This window comes from Crocodylus siamensis, chromosome 4, assembly GCF_052110815.1.
Source record: "Crocodylus siamensis isolate JL-2025a chromosome 4, ASM5211081v1, whole genome shotgun sequence".
Taxonomy (NCBI): Eukaryota; Metazoa; Chordata; order Crocodylia; family Crocodylidae; genus Crocodylus; species Crocodylus siamensis.
In genome coordinates, this window is record NC_143398.1 from 94026570 (window position 1) to 94043101 (window position 16532).

Genomic DNA, 16532 nt, shown 5'->3' on the forward strand with positions numbered 1-16532 from the left:
GGGAACAAGCACCTGAAACAGCATTCGGACAGGGTGAGGAACTGATCAACTCCAGCTAGCTACTGCCATAGATGCTTGCACACAACCATCACACTCACAAGCTGCTTCACCAGAGGGAAACAGGCAAAACATAAAATGGACTCAGACTGCCTACAGAACCAGCAGGATGGGACAGGAGCACCCATGCACCCTCAGTTATGGAGGAGATGGTGTTTCCCATTCCAGAGTCCCCAGTTGCCATGCAGTGCCAGCGAGATAGTGGCCTGGACTGGCCTGAAGCACAGGGGGGCCACAAATGGTAGGAGCAACCGGCATGTGTGGCACGCAGCAGATTAGGCAGGGGGCAGGCAGCAGCCGCAGATCAGGCAGAGGAAAGGGGATGGCAGCAGCACTCAGGGAGGGCACAGGGCTTTACTTGCACTTGTGAGCAGGCCAGCCAAAGGGGGTGGGTTGGCACCAGCTGCCCCAAACAGTGGGGGAATCATGGATGCCCTCAAAGCCAGAAGGGCAGGTAACTGGGAGCCCTGTCAGATAGAGGGAGCATCATAGCAGCAATGGCAGCACTCAGCCATGCACCCAGCCAGCCAGGGGCACAGCCTTTGGTGCAAGGTGTGCCAGGGGCCAGCCCCTGAGCACAGTAGACACCTGGGCCCCCAGTACTGCCCAGCCACTGCCAGGCATGCTGAAGCAGAGCTGATGCACAATGATTACCTGTGGGAGAGCACGCACTAGGGTCTGGCTGGCAGCAGAAGCTATGGTGGAGAAGTAGAGGGGCAGGAGTCATTGCACATGACCCTGCTAGAGGGGAGGGGACAGCAGCAGAACTGGGCTCTCTGGTGTGCACTGGGGGAGAAGGAGGAGGGGACATCCCACATGGATTCGCCAGTGACGTCATGCCACAGGGCAGCCATGCACTGTGGAACAAGTCTATAAATAGCACATTCTGTTCCTGCACGCCCGATGTCACTGCCCTGAGAGCTCAGCAGCACTTAACCACTCCCCGACTGACCTGAGTCCTGCTCCATCCTCACCTGCTGTCTGGGCTCCCTTAGCTTGGGGTGAGCAGAGCCTGGGCAACTCCCCCTCCACCCCCAACCCCACCCTAGGGGGCCGGTCAGGGCAGCAGAGGCCAGAGCAGGAGCCAGCCCCCACCAGGTGCTTCCTCACTCTCCAGGCCCCTCACAGCAGTGTGTGTCCCTGGGCACGCATGTCCCTGTGCAGAGACAACCATGGCAGGGTGTGGGGCCTGGAGCAAATCAGCCTGTGCAGGGCTGGGATGCAGCAGTTGAGGGGGAGGGGGAGCTCCATGGGGCCCCCCAAAGCACCGGGCCCAGGTCAGTCACCCCAATTCACCCCTCCCAGGGGTGACCTTGTCCCTGTCCATGTGTGTCGCCAGCCGGGGCCCCTTCCTGCCCACCCACACCTCACCCTGCCTGGGCCAGTCAGAGTGCCCAGCTGGGGCGCTCAGTCCTGAGCAGCTGAGGACCTTTCCCAGCTGAGCCCTTTAGGGTCTGCACTGGCAGGGGAAGTTTATTCCTCTCCAAGCTGTCGGCCAGGCCAGGCACACAGTCTACACCCAGTATGATCCCTCAGGCCTGGGGCTGTTGTCTCATTGCAGCAATGTGGCTGCAGCAGCCCAGGGTGCATTGCCCAAGAGTGGCACAAACAATGGCCCATTCCCAGAGCCTAAAAAGGTTGCAAAGCACTGATTTAGCCAATGAAAACATAATGTGAAGATCTCTGCTGAGTTCCCCACTGCCCCTTTAGGGTTGTTGTGCAGACTTGGCCACACTCACATAACACGTGGCTGGTTATACCAGTGACAAAGCAGTGAGGGGTGTCACTTGTGGTAGATACTATTGCTCTTTTGGTCTCAGTCCTCAGGCAAAACCTAGGGCCTTTGCAATGTTGTTTCTATAGGAGCAATACATTACCAGTTTTATGAGTTGGGTATATTCTCAGTATAAGCTTGGCTACTCCCAGAAGGAGCATTCAAACACAGCAGGAGCAAGCAATAGCAGGCAGTGTTCTTGTTTAGATATCTCCAGGTGTGCCCTTTCAGCCCTGTCAGCACAGGCTGTGCCCACAAAGCGCCATCTCCACTGCCTGTCAGGATCACACCCACAACTCCTACCTGTTTCTTGCAGTTAAGGTGGCCATCATCGAGGATGTTCCGGTTTTCTGCTACTCTTGTCCTCTTGTCCACTATTGATACAAAACCCAACACCTTATGAGAAAAATCTTCAAGAGAAAAACAGAGGACGTAAAGGTATCTAGTTTCATATCAGTAGAGGACTGTCCTCTATGATGGCCAGCCTACCCGCAGTACATTCAGTCTCCAGCAAGCTCCCTACACCCTGTGTTCACAACCAACCTAGCCTTTCTCTTGAGCCTATGCCCTCCTTGCTGCCAGGTCTTCAGTCTGCATTCTCTGTTGCAGAGAATGCAGACTGAAGGTGGCAACAGTGATGACAGACTGGAGCACCAAGACCCTGTTTCAGTATTCACGAGCTCCTGCCACATGATATGGATTTCACCGCAAAGGGACGCTTCCCTTTTCCTAGGGAGTTGTTCTTGTCCCTTTCACATCTCCATTGCCTCCACTGGGATTCCACATGAGCTGTCTCTGACAGATGACTGGCTCTCCCACTGCTGTCTGTAGTAGCCCATCTGGCTGAATGAAGCAAAAGCAATTAAGCAAAATCCAGGCCTTAACTCTCGTAATTACCTTGATGTGGCATTTTGTTCCTGGGGAATGAACCCAGCAGTCTGTACACAATGAATGGCAAACCCTCTTCCTCCTGCAAAGGTATTTATTTGGGCTGGAAGGCTACTTAAGGAGTTTTGGCTGGGGAAGCAGCCAGGCAGTGAGCTGCTGCCACCACAGTGACTGCCAGGAAGCCAAGTCTGGATGCCACACCACTCCCACCCCACCATGCACCCATGTGTGGCAGGACCAGCCACACTTGCCTTGGCTTGGGCCGGGTAAAGCCAAGGGATCCACTGTGGGCCCAGGTAGAATCCCTTGGTGGGCCTGATCCAGCCTTCAGGCTATATTTTGCCCACCCCTGTGCTTCAGCCTGTTCTGCATTTCTGCTATACCTGATCTTCCCTGTCCACAGGCAGTTAAGCTTTCTTGGAAAGCCAGATAAACTTGTCTTACAAGGTCAGCTGAGGACTCACCGAAGAGTCTATAGCACATTATCTAGGAAGTTAAGACCTATGTCAGTAATACTCTGCTGACCCTTCTTCATAGCTTGGAAGTAGCTAGGGCAGGATGTCCCCTGTTTAAAAATTCTGGGGCATCCTGCACCTATCTATATGCACAATTGGCAGACCATAAAGTCTGCTGTCTGTACCTTAGATTGCAGGGGCCTTGCAATAACTATTATCATCATGGGAAAACCATGACAGCAAGAAGGACTTGGCTTTCATTCAGAGCTGGGTGTAGGCTGATGATTGGGCCTACCAGGAGAAGGACCCACTATCTTGGAGACATTCCAGTGACTTCACTTCATCTGCCCTAGACAGGACAACTCTGTATTGACTTTGCTCCCTCATAAATAAGCCAAGAACCACTGGAAACAGATCATGTCGGGAGCGCAGAGTTAGCATCATGATTCAAAAAATAAAGAACGAGCCCTCCCTTATACGCCCCAATTTCTTCCTGCTAAATTATCTGCAGTTATAAGAGATAACCCTACAGTAACTTTTGGTTCCAAGTTTCGTAGTCTTCCCATCACCTCCCATCTGTAGAAAACAGTTCCGTGTAAGTCCATGCATGCTGTCAGACCATCTTCCTTGCCACAAGTTTGCAGCTTCTCTCCTTTGTGCTGTGCTGGGGTGTCATCCACAGCACTCTCGTCCAGGTGGCCCTCCGACTAGCTACAGGATTAAAGCTGAGTTTACTCCACGCAGCCTGTCTTCTGCTGCTGCTTGCCTGCAGTAAGTTGCTCCGCCCTGTCGATGTCTCTCAGGACGGCTTTGTCTTGCTTCCAGAGTAACTGAACGAGAGACGTGCCCTCCCATTGTAGCTCGTGCTAGATTCTCTAGCCACCGTAGCCATTAGCCAGGGCTCTTCCCACCCTGATGCAATCTGCCCATCGTCTCCTTTCCAAACTCCGTTGTTACCATTGCTGTATCTGCCAACTCATTCTGCCCCCGTTGTCCGAGGGTGATTGCTGTCTTCTTTGCAGCCTGCCAGGCAAGGCAAGTAGTGCCCCAGGTGCTCCATGGGTGGGCACTCTCTTTGGCCTTCCAAGCTCCCCAAGCCATGCCAGAGGAGTTTGGTCTCATGAGACACCAGGCCAAGAGTCTGAATGTGTCTATCAGCAGTTATAGAGCATGCGTCATGATAGTGTTTACATGCTGTCGGGGTTATAAGAAAACACAGTGAGAAGTGCCTAGTGGGGGACAGGTTTCCAACTTTCTGGCAGCCAAAGGGGAAAGCACCATGGCAACAGCCACAATTCACCAGACAGAGACAAAACTTCGGCTTCAGAAACATTTCACCCTCTAGAACCCAAGCACACAACCTTCTTTCATCATCTTCTAAAATATTTTATTTGATTGCTTTTTTAATTTCTGGGGATGTCTATACATATACTTCAGGGGTGGGGGTGGTTCTTTAATTAGAACAACTCTGAGAGCTGCTTTAATTAAAGCACCCGCAGTGTCACATGTATTCAGCATCCTGCACTTCAAAATGGCAGCAGAGGCGCTTTAGCTAAAGCTCATTCAACAAGCTTTAGTTAAAGTGCCTCTGCTGCAATTTTGAAATGCGGGGCCATTGAAGACACATGATGCAGAGGCTGCTGGAGCACACTAATTAGCAGACTCCCAGCAGACTCGATTAATGGAGTCTGCTCTGATACGTGCTAATTAGCATGCATTGGAGCAGAAGTCCATCATGCATATAGGTGCCCTTAGTGCTAAAGTAAGGTCCCTCAACAGAGGTTTTAAGGGACTTTTAAAAAAACTGACATCAGAGTGCAACTAATAAAGAGTTGCTGGGTCCTCCCTTCCCTTCCACCACCAGACGCTCCCTTACCTTCAGCCAGAGGTTTGGAGAAAGGGAACTGAAGCTGGCAAAGGACACCCTGTCCATTTAAATCTTTCCCTCATTCCTACACAAATGTCCCCAAAATGTCCTTTGCTCAGGGGTTGCTTGATGCTGTGCACAAAACAGATCAGTGAGAGGGCTAGCCAGGCAGAAAACTATTAGCTATGCCCACACTATGTTCCTTGTCCAGGCTTATACTCCCTTCCCAATGATCAAATTCCACAAAACACTGTGTTCTTTTGTTTCTAGGAGATAATGACAATTTCAGGAAATTGAGGTTGTACACAAGAGGTGTCTATGTCATTCATAAAGAGCCAGAAGCTTTCTCACACCCTCTCCTCTCTTCCCTACTCCATCCCATCCCACCCCCGACATTTTCTCTCTTGCTTCCCTTCTCCATGTGCTTCTCAGTGGACTCATTTTTTTCTCTACTCTCTTCTTCTTTCTTTCATTGAGCTTTAGTCCATAAGTTGCCTTTCTTTTTCCTACTGTTGTTCACTCTGATCTTTTCCCCTGCCTTCAAAGAATTTGTTCATTTCTCCCAACCACCCTCCCTAACTTGCAGCCTTTCTCCTGAAATAGGATGGCAGCAGGGAAATGATCTTTTTAGGATTTATATGGCATGTGGCTGTTGATTCTTGGCACAAAGTTTTGTGCAGGGAGCTCTGAGTGCAGTGTGACAATATGCATGTAGATACAGTATGTATCCAGTGACTTACACAGAGGAAAAAATCGGCTTGGCCAGTGAAGGTTTCCAAGCTGTGCTATCCTGTTTGGATCACTCAGGAGTTGACGTAATCATATCCTAAGCACAACATTTAGCAACAGAGCATGCAGCAATTATTAGGATCATAGAAGCACTGTTAGGAGAAGAGGACAGCTCACTCTAAATGGCATATTTACTCTTTGGCCTGGGCCAACACTGCTAACAAGGGGGCAATTAGTGCCAACTGAGATTACAGCTTTTGTGGGGTGGATCCCTTGACCTTGAAAACTGGGCAGACGCACTTGCTTGGTACAGGCCACCAAGCAGCCATTAAACTATACATTGGTAATGATTTTTTTCCAGCTACTGTTAGGATTGATTACCTTCTGAGAGCTCAACAATCATCCTGAATTTGATCACTGGGGGTGACCACAAACCACTGATCATGGGGGTAGTTTTATTTCCTGAAAGCAGTTGTAAGACCCATGATACATCGGCATCTTGAAATCCTAACCTGCCCCATGATGACTTTGGATATAGCACAATGATGCCATGACATGAACATCACAATGAAGAGAGTGGTGAATTTGTCTCACCAAACTGGTAACTAGCCAAGACTGCCCTAAGACCATTTGGAAACTGTTGATCCAGAAGTATGGGGCTTTCTATCCCAGCCTCCAGCTCTAAGTGCTGCGTCTCCTCCTTCTATGCAGCTGAATCTTCTTTTTCAGTGGTTTCTGGTGATTTGGCCTCTAGTTCATGGAGTGCTTGCTGCCTAGTGGCTGGAGCAGGGAGTGTGCCTTTGGTGATTTGTCCCCCCCCGTTACTGTATTACTATGTGGGGCAAGTCACTACCTCTGTGCTTCTTGCTTCCCTACATACAAAATAAAGACACCAGCACCTTTCAAAGTGTCAGGAATGCTGAAGCACAGGAGTGTTACAAACCATTAATATTCCAACAACACTTTGAAATCCTGTTATGGAAGATGCCACAGAAGTGTATCGTTGTCATGCTGGAGGCTGGGTGAAACCTTGTTGAAACTGGTGAGTGCTGTCTGCCTGCTTTCATTCAGGACAAATATAAAAAGCAATTTTGCTCCTTTATAGATTAGGTAACCTAAATAATATCAGCCACCACCCAAAGCACAGGCCACATGCAAAATAGGAGCAGGAGCTGAGCAACAAAGGGGTTTCCCCTAGGATGCAAATACAAATGCAGAGGGTATTGTTTGATGGAATAGTTTGTGTCAGAGACAGAGAAGCAGAAGCACACAGAGAAGGCAGCCACCAAGCCTCAGGGACAGCCAGAGAAACCTTCATAGAATGACCCTGAAGATAAGCTAAAAGAAAAATGTTTGGGATACAGCCTTGGAAAGAGGTTTGGAACTGGAAGCAAAGGAATTGTCTCCTGCTGTTTGATTCCCATTTCGAGAAAATAAGACTTGGCACATTCCCTGTATATAAACAAGATTGCTGTAAAAATATACCTGACTCCATCAACAGTATCTCTTTCTAATAAATACAGACCACAAGATCTCAAAAACTGACTGACCACACAAGCCACAAGGAGTACAAATATTAATTATCATAGTGTTTTTTTACATTGAAAAACATGACCTCCTATCACATACTGGTCCATATATAATAGTACTATGGCTATAACTGCAGCTGTATATATACAAGCATATCTTTAAATGTTCTGAGTACCTGTGGTTTCAACCAAAGTCCAAAAACTGGACTCTAACGATTAAGCCAACAGTGTACCTGTTTTGCCTGCACTCAAGAAGCACAAGGCACTGTGGCCTGTGTGAAGGAGGCACAAAAATATCTCTGGGCCTCTTCCCTCCCAAGTTCCCATCATTGCTATACTCCTCCAGGACCCAATCCTGTTTCCATTGAAGTCAGTCAAACCTCACATAAATTGTAGGGTTGAGGAGTGCAGGGGGGTTGTGTAGGGAGCCAGGTAAGCAGGTTTGCTCTTGGATCTATTTAAATGTGATTAAAGCTTATCAAACAACTACTTCAAAATACAACTGCATCTCAGAGGGAGCTCTCTGTACATGTGTGAAAGAGATGGCAGCCATTTCCTACTAGAAACCAATGTCATGGAAGGGTAAATAAAAAATGACTAATTGAAACTACAGGGAGACATTTAAGTCAGCAGAACATAAATACTCAAGTGCAGTTTTGGTGGGGAAACCTGGATTCACAGTTCTAGGGTTGTGAAAAGTGCCACTGGACCCTTGGGCAAAGTACAGACAGTCAAAAATCCTGAGGCTGAATAAATTCAATTTTCACAGGTTAGTCGAAGCTGCATAGATTGAACCGATAAGCAAGTGAACAAACATTCACTTTTGATTATGGAAATTAAGCCACTTGCTTGCAGTGGCCCAGGCCAGAAGCTGGGGGGCACTAGAGCACACCTCCCTGCTGGGCTGAATCAGATAGCTTCACCCACCCTGAGGGTGGGGGTTGGTTTCCAGGGGAGGTGCAAAGCATCCTGGGATACTGAGGGACTGTGAGTTAACTTGAATCTGGAGGGAATCAGGGACAGAAATTCAATATATGGAATTAACCTAAATCAGTTAAGTCTGATACTACACCCAGGTTTATCTTAAACCGATTTCGGCCATTTTGAAAGCGGCTTATGTGCACTGAACTTCTGTTGTGTTACAAATTTGAATTGGTTTCCCATCACTTATATTGGTTTGTGTAATTTCTGTCCCTTAAGGACTAGAACTGGACAGGGCCTCAGCTTTGTTTCATCTGAAAGCAACTTAGTGTCTCTCATCACTGCATTTGAGCACCAGTTCACTGACACATACATCCTCTTCCCACCGCTCCCAGCAGCTGCAGGCTTTTCTTTTAAAGTCTTATCGTAACCCCCCAAGGCTAACTCTTGCCAGTGTGCAAACTTGCATGCAGTCATTGCTTGAGTTGATGTACCTCAAGAGAGAATAAATGGTTGTATTGATGCAAGGTTGTACCCCAAGACCTTGCTGTATACACCTTGCCACACATGCATACACACACACACACACACATATTTCTTCTACACCAATTACTTCAGGAAAAAACCCTGATCCATTGGCAAAAAAGATGATCAGGGGTTGATCTTGGTAGGGAAATTGCTGTACAGAAGAAGAAGTGGAAAGAGGGAGGATAAAGAAAGGTGCAGCTTCTCCTGCTGCATGCCACATCTCCTGCCTGCCACTGTTTTGTCATCATCACTTCTTGGAAAACACTTGGTTCTTTCTGGAAATGCCTAATGAGCAATTAGCACTAATAACATCCCTGATACCTTTGTGATTATTTATAATCAAACGAGGCTACAGTATTCAGGAAGGACAAACAACTCCAGGCTACCTACACCCTTCCATCAAGTCTGAGCTTCAGGAAAGAGACCCTCATGGAGACAGGTGCTTATTCAAGGCAGGATTTCTGCACAAAAAGTTAGGAAAGGCCCCCAAGTCCTATTTACATGCTGCCAGTGCTGGACTAGCGGATGGGAAACTCAGGACCTCATGGTAAGAGCAGGCCAATGTTTGTGCACTCCTGGAGCTAGAGAACCCAGGCCCCCTTTTCCGTAGGTAAAGCCCCTGCTGTGACACTGCCCACCAAAGAAAGCCTGGGCCAGAAGGAGTCCACGGATCTAGTTGGTCACGGTCCTCCATTAGCTTCTGTTCTGCAGACCCAGCACAGCCACTCTTGCTTACAGCAAAGCCTCTGCTCAGTCAGGGTTCCTGTGCCTTGCTCCACACATGGATACCCTTGAGCTGGCCTGCAGAGGATGTAGCAGTCTCCTCTTACAACAGTGTAAACTCTCCAGCCAACTGTTAAGGCAAGTGGTGACCCTCTCCAATCCCAGGCTATGGACTTGTGGAGGTGGTGATCGCCTCTTGTCACCTGGGGAGGGCAGGACTGAGGTAGGGGTGCGGGGAGGGGTGATTTGCTGGTCAACCACAGATCATCTCTTAACTTGGGCTCTTGAGCTGGCCCCGGAATAGAGCAGCCCTGCTAATCTCTGGGGCCAGAATAAAGCACTTAACTCTGCAGTGACACAGTGAACTTCCTCACCTGGGATCATTCATCAGCTAGAGGTCTCTTGACCAGTCAGCTGTGTGATGCTGAGCCACACAGCACATAGATGCAGGGCCTGCTTGTTGTGCTGGGATATCAGTTTGAAAGGGAAACAGCAGAGAATAGTTAGAAAAGTCTAAGTCTTAGTAAATCCTTATGAAATATTCTAGCAGTTCTTAGAAATTCATAACTGGCAGGAGGGCAAATGGCACATGGCCAGATTTACCTCCCTGCCCCATCCGAAGTGGAATCCCTGGGTGGCCTACAGCCATCATCACACTGACTTAAATCTACTTTTCCCTCACCCTCGTGGCATGGTGGGTGTCAGCAGGGAAAAAGAAGCTTGGCCGGGGTCTCGTGTCTAGCTACCAACTAGCCCAGACTTGTTTAGTCTGTAGAAAGCAACACAGTAATCACCTCTGCCACTTGGCTGGTGTGTGGGAAGGGGGTGGTATTTTGGAATCACTCCAAGCTGGACCAGACTACGTGGCATTGCCAAGCTAGGGTCAGACCCTGTGAAAAGAAGAGCACCTGTAGTTTCTATGGACTCCAGTAGGATGCGTGGGTGTCCAGCAAGACTTAGCATTGCTCAGTGTCTGGCTCTGAGGCTGTAAACTCCTGGACCCTAACAGTGTCTTCCTCCAAATCTGTACAGGCCGAGCACGTGGCTCGCACTTAACACACATACTTTAAATAACCACATAATAATGAGTCATGAGTAACCCAAGGCAGTCTGGCTGCAGGCATCAGGAAGAGGAGCGGGTGATCTTTGGAAGTAGAGAGGATCCTGCAGAGAGCAGACATATGGCTCTGTTTCTGGGCAGGAGGTGGGTGTGAGAATGTTTCTAGGCCAGCTGGTTGGGTGGAGCATGTCGTTTTTGCATTTATATGGTCCCAGATGCCGTCCTTCGGCACCAGTTCCCTACCAGACCCTGCTCCTGCCTGTTTGCCCTCACACTCTGCTGCTTCACTGCATGTATCTCCTCTGTTCTCTGGAATTTCCCTGAGTCATCAACCCCCACAGCTCCAGGCAAAATTGGGAGTGTGAGAAAGCCACGTGAGAGAGCAGCATCTGAGGCCAGGAATGCCTGGCATTGGGAATGGCATGTAGTTTGCCCTCTTTGTAAGAGGCGTGAGCATTTCGCCCTTTGGACTGGGGAAATGGAGGAAGTAAGTACTCATGCATGACCACTGCGATCGGCTGACCTGCACCAAGCTACCCGGCTCACCGAGCACTCCCTCACACTGGACCTAGCCCTCTGCAAAGATCTTGATCTTCCATATTCTGAGCACTCCTCAGTTTCTAAATTTTCTGGCATACTGATTTCCCAGCTTCCCCAACAGTGTTTCTGGCCTTTCCCTCACCTGCTGGTGGCCCTGTACTCCTTTAGATTCTCAAAATCCATCTCACTCCCTTCTCTTCTAAATGATCCTGTGCCTCTCCTTCATGCTCTGGAACTTCTGAAAGGCACCACCAAAAGCACCTCCACCCAACCTTCAATTTCCTACTGCACCTTTCCCTACACTGGCACTGCCACCACACAGCCAACCTTTGCCTCTTCCCTATTCCCCATCATACCACAGCCCAGGAGCTGGGAACTCTCCCTGCTATTCACACAACCTGCCTCCTAGCCCCTTGGCCAACCTCCAGGTGTTGGGCAGCTGCTCAGCATTTGCAGGTCTTTTGTCAGGGCTGGAGGAACAGACTGGGAAACACAAGTTGCATAAATGTCACTTCTCTCCCCGTTCCAAGGCTGCAGTGATGCCTGCATGCCTCCCATTATGTAACAGGAGCATACATGGGAGCCAGGATGCCTTGGGGTGAATTACACACAGTGAGCAATGGCCACAAAAATGAGATGGGGCTATTTTTAAATCCAGCCCATCTCCTCTTTCTTCTCCAGCCCTATTCTGCTGCTTCCATCCTGATGCTCATTTGCCCCAATGCCCTTCGCAAACCCTTTCCCAGTGGAGAAACAAGGTACCGCAGGCCCTTGCCCACACTCAAATCATAAGGATCATGGCACACTTCCACACAGCACTTCTTACAGGAGCAGATCCCAGAGGGCTGTATAGTTGTGCCTGCTCCTGGCACTGATAAACTCATTTAAAGTCTCTTCTCTCATATGTTTCCTCTCCTCTTTTTCCAGACCCCCTCACCTTCCTTTATTTGCCCTTTCCCACCACTGCCCACCTATCTCTCACCTCTGGCTTCTCTTTTCCTTCCCTATCTCCATCCCCTCCCCTATCCCCTGCCCCCACCTTATCATTCCTCTTTTCCCTTCCCCTCCACTCTCTTCATTGGCAGCACTCCACGTCCTCGCTGTAACTTTAGAAAGGTCATTCTCTGCCCAACCAGCCACTGGGTTATTGCAAGCACTGGGGACAGAGCAGTGAGAAAACTGCACTCTCATGCGGGAGCATGATATTCCAGTGCTGCCCCGTCAGTCAAACTGAGGTTGAGAGACAGATGATCCCAGGTACAGAGCACTTGGTGTCTGCTCAGAAGAGTGCCAGATGCAACCAGACCTTTCTCCAAACACCACAAGTCGAAATGAAGCTGTGCCCTGCTGCCCCCCCAGGGCAGGCACAGCTCCAGATCCAGCCCCTGAGGAATCCCTAGCTGGCACAGCGCTAGTGCAACACCACCCCATAATAGGCCCTGATGAAAGGGGTGTATCAGGGGGATCCTTAGGGAATGTGTCCCTGGCGAGTGTACTGCTGCACATCAGCTATTCCTGGCTGCTCTGATGGCTCTGTAGGGTTAGGTAGATGGGCACAAGTTAAGGCAACTTCTGAGGCTGATCTACCCTGCAGGGGAAAATGCTTGGTCAAGCACACTGTGGGGGAAGTAGCAAAGGTGGCATAAAGCTGCCTTATCCTCATCCCATAGATCCTGTGCTGAGCTCTACTCCAGCTCAGTGATGAACTGGGCCCCTTTGTTCCTAACTCTCCAGGTCACTGGGATGGGGGAATGAAGATCCCATACCACAGGGGCAGGGGCAGGGCTGTGCTCACCCCAGGTGGGACAGAAAGAAAGCAGCTCCTTCAGATCTGTCTCACTGGTGCCTCTTTCAGTTCATCACAGAAGCCAAGGAAGGTTCTCAGAGGGTCAGTGACTCTCTTGGGCAAATAAAGATACCTTTTCCTCAAGCCTCAAATTCCCGTGCCTGCCACTTTCTTCTCATGTGTTGTCTTGGGTTGTCTCACCCTCCCTTACAGAGCCAAATGCTTCACTGGCGCCTCTCCCTAGTACCATGCCCACATTCTCCAAAACTTCAATAACTTTGCCAGGCCATGGTGGATATCTGGCCTTCTCTGGACCCCCTACATGGAAGTGAGCAGCAAAGTACAAATCAGCGGTTTCCCGAGCATGCGGATTGTAGTGGAGTTGGGAGTCCAGCAGGGCTGCCCACTTTCCCTGATCCTGTTCGTTTGCACCACCCAGCCGCTGGCCCAGTGCCTGAAGCAAGACCCAAAGATACACGGAGTCCACATCCCAGGAAGCAGCAACCAAGAGGCCAAGGTCCTGGTCTTCATGGACGATCTGAACATCCTGTGCCGGAACAGGGGTTTGGTCGAGAGAGCCCTGGTACACATGCAAGTATACGAGACAGCAGCAGGAACCAAGCTGAACGTAAGCAAGGTTAGAGAGTAGATATATATAACCTTATATAGAGAGAGAAATATATTTAAAAAAGAAATAAATACAAATATCCTGGCCTTTTCTACCTCCTCTCTCATCTCCTCTTGCCTTCAACCCTATCTTGACCATGTTCCTTTCTTATCTTATCCTATAAAGTCTTTGGGGTATAGGAGGGCATCTGCTTTATCTCCATGGTTCACAGATGGACAAGCAGCCAGTGAGGGGCTGTTGCTTGGGCATTTGAACATATGCCTTCTGACTGTACTGGCTCTGAAACAATTTCTGAATGTTCATCTCCCAGATCACAGCCCTGCCCTGCCCTGCCCGAGCCCCCAGCTCACTGGGGTCTCACACAACTTGCCCAACCCCATCCCCAAATGCCTCACTCCTGCCTGAGGCCTCAGTCTGAAACTTGGGAGAGCCACAGTCAATTCTCTGTTCTGACACAGATTTCCTATGTGACCTTTGGCAGGTCACTTCACTTCTCTGTGCCTCAGCACCTCATTTTTGTAATAGGGACAACAGCATGTCCCAACCTTGCAGGGCTGTTGACAGGATGAATACACTGAAAAGAAAAGGAGGTGCTCTGAAGTGATAGACCAGCTAAGCACAGTAGATTAGCTGGGGCCATCTGGGGACTACCAAGGGATAGAACATATTGATCTAAATGATTTCCTAGAGGTTGCCCAGGGGGACCTGGCAGAGCTATGAAATCCACAGACATCACAGCCCCCCATCTTACTCTCTCTGTTTAAATACCTGGGGTGCAGAAACCAAAAAGTGTCAGCCTAGCATTTAAAAATGATACTTTGCACAAACCCAGAGACACTGCCAACCTTTCAGCCCCTCCCTGAGCAGCAGAGACCAGAGGAAGGCGCTGTCCCTCCCCACTGCTACGCTGCTATCTGAGATGGGACGAAAATGTGGAAGGAACAGAACTCTTCATGCTCCCGGGCACATGTTTAAGTGACAGTAGTTAGAAAGAAATTTCTCAACAGATCTGCATTCAACAAATATCCACTGTGTGTTTTCTTGCACCTTCTCCTGATGCATCTGGTGCTGGCCAGTAGCAGAGTGAGGCTACTGGATGAGGTAGCTTTCTGATCTGTCCCAGCAAAGCAAATCCTACTTCCCCCGTCTATTCTGCCCATGGCATAAAAGGGTCATTGCTCTCAGTTGACCGTGTTCCTTTGGGTGGCTTGTTCATCCGGATAAAACTAATCTAGCAAAGAACTGGACCAGCTTGTATTTGGCTTCCTGCCTGATAAACGCTCACAACGGTAGAGGAGCAGAAAGAAAAAAAATGGTCTCTGCAAGGAGTGGCTTGGCCCTTTAAATGCCAGCCCTTTAAAGGCAGCCAGACTTTAGACTGGATTAACATCTCTAAGCAAAGAATCTTTTTTCCTACCCCTCTCCACCCCCACCATTTTCCCTTTAATCCACTATGGCGAACCTTTGGCTTCTTGCGCAATGGCGAGTTTGGTGGGGTTTTGTTTTTTAAAGAGACAAGGTCATCCATTTACTATGCTGCCACAGAGCCATCTAGTGATCAGTTCCTGGAAAAACAGGCACTTTCCTTAAATTAATAAATGAACACACACACACACACACACACACACACACACACACCAGCAGCCATGGGGAGAGAGCAACATACTCCTGGCAAAGGCTTGAGAGTGGGCTAGGTAGCAAGTATATTGGGGCACTTATTGGAAGGAATACAGGAAGTTTTATCAAAAGCTAGGGGACTTTTTTGGATAAAGTGATGGAGTACATGTGGAAAAAGTATTTTTCTTTTCATCTTTCTAGGGCTTAATAACTGAACTACTATTTCTCTTTAGTAGCTGTATCTTTGGGATCAGGGACTAGGTAGTTATTACAGGGTTTAATGGTGGTGGTCACATTAGGGGACATTCTTTTTAGCAAATGTATTAACAGCAAAATGTATTTGGCTCTTGAACATACACTAATATATTTCCATACTTTAATATTCAAGTTCTTTGATCCCAACATGCCTGGTATGTCATGTGTGTTATTTACAGTAGCAATCTTACGTTACTGACTTCCTAGCTGAGAATTACACACTTTGCTTCCTTCATGTCAAAGGTATCATTTCCAAAAGTATCCAAGTGACTTAAAGGCCTAAACCTCATGATTTTCAGTAGAACCTACATCACTTCACCACTTTTGAAAAAGTATGTCACCTTACATACCTCACCTCATCCTTGAAAACCTCACATTTGTGAAACTCACTAATTGAACCAGGCTTCAAAATTCATCATGATACAAACAGGACAATAGCCCCTTGCATAACTTTTCCCTGCTGGGCAGAATCCCATCTGACTGTTGGGGGCACCTTCTTCATCCTCCACTTCTGTGGAGCCTCAGATCCCCTGGTGATAGGTCAGGCATAAGAATCCAGCCAGAGCTGAACAGATTCACTACTGGCTTCTCTCTGCCATTCTGTCACCACTGCAGTCACTGCAACTTCCATAGATATACCCAAGCTAGCTTTAGCTGCTAGCCAGGCAGCTGCTGCTGCACAGAACATGGCATAGGCTGCAAACCTGTTGGGGAAGCTGGATAAATTCCCAAGCAGGTTCTGCAGCTTTCACTGAGCTTTGTTGCGCTGTAGCTATGTTGTCAACAGTACCCAAGCTAGTTAACTTAAAGCTGGTTCAGGTATGTCTACATGAGCTGCAGTCACTGCAATATCATCTTGCTCTGACTTGACTGACTAGACAAGCTACGTACCTTTGAGTGACTGGAGTTGTTAGATGCACACTTTCCATGCTCACACACTATTTTGGGTGTGTTGGGGCTCAGAGATGTTTGGCTAGTAGTACTCATACAAGGTGCATGTGCCCTGCCCTTCCTCATATCAAGGGCTTAAACTTGGGTTTTTCAAGCTGTGGGTTTGAGACAAGGGTTCTCAAAGGTGGTGGGGGGGTGGAGGTCACAAGCAACTTAAAAGGGGGGTTGCAAACTCCTCCCCAGCAGGGCCACTGCTGCCATCCAGCACTTTGTGCCACTTCCAC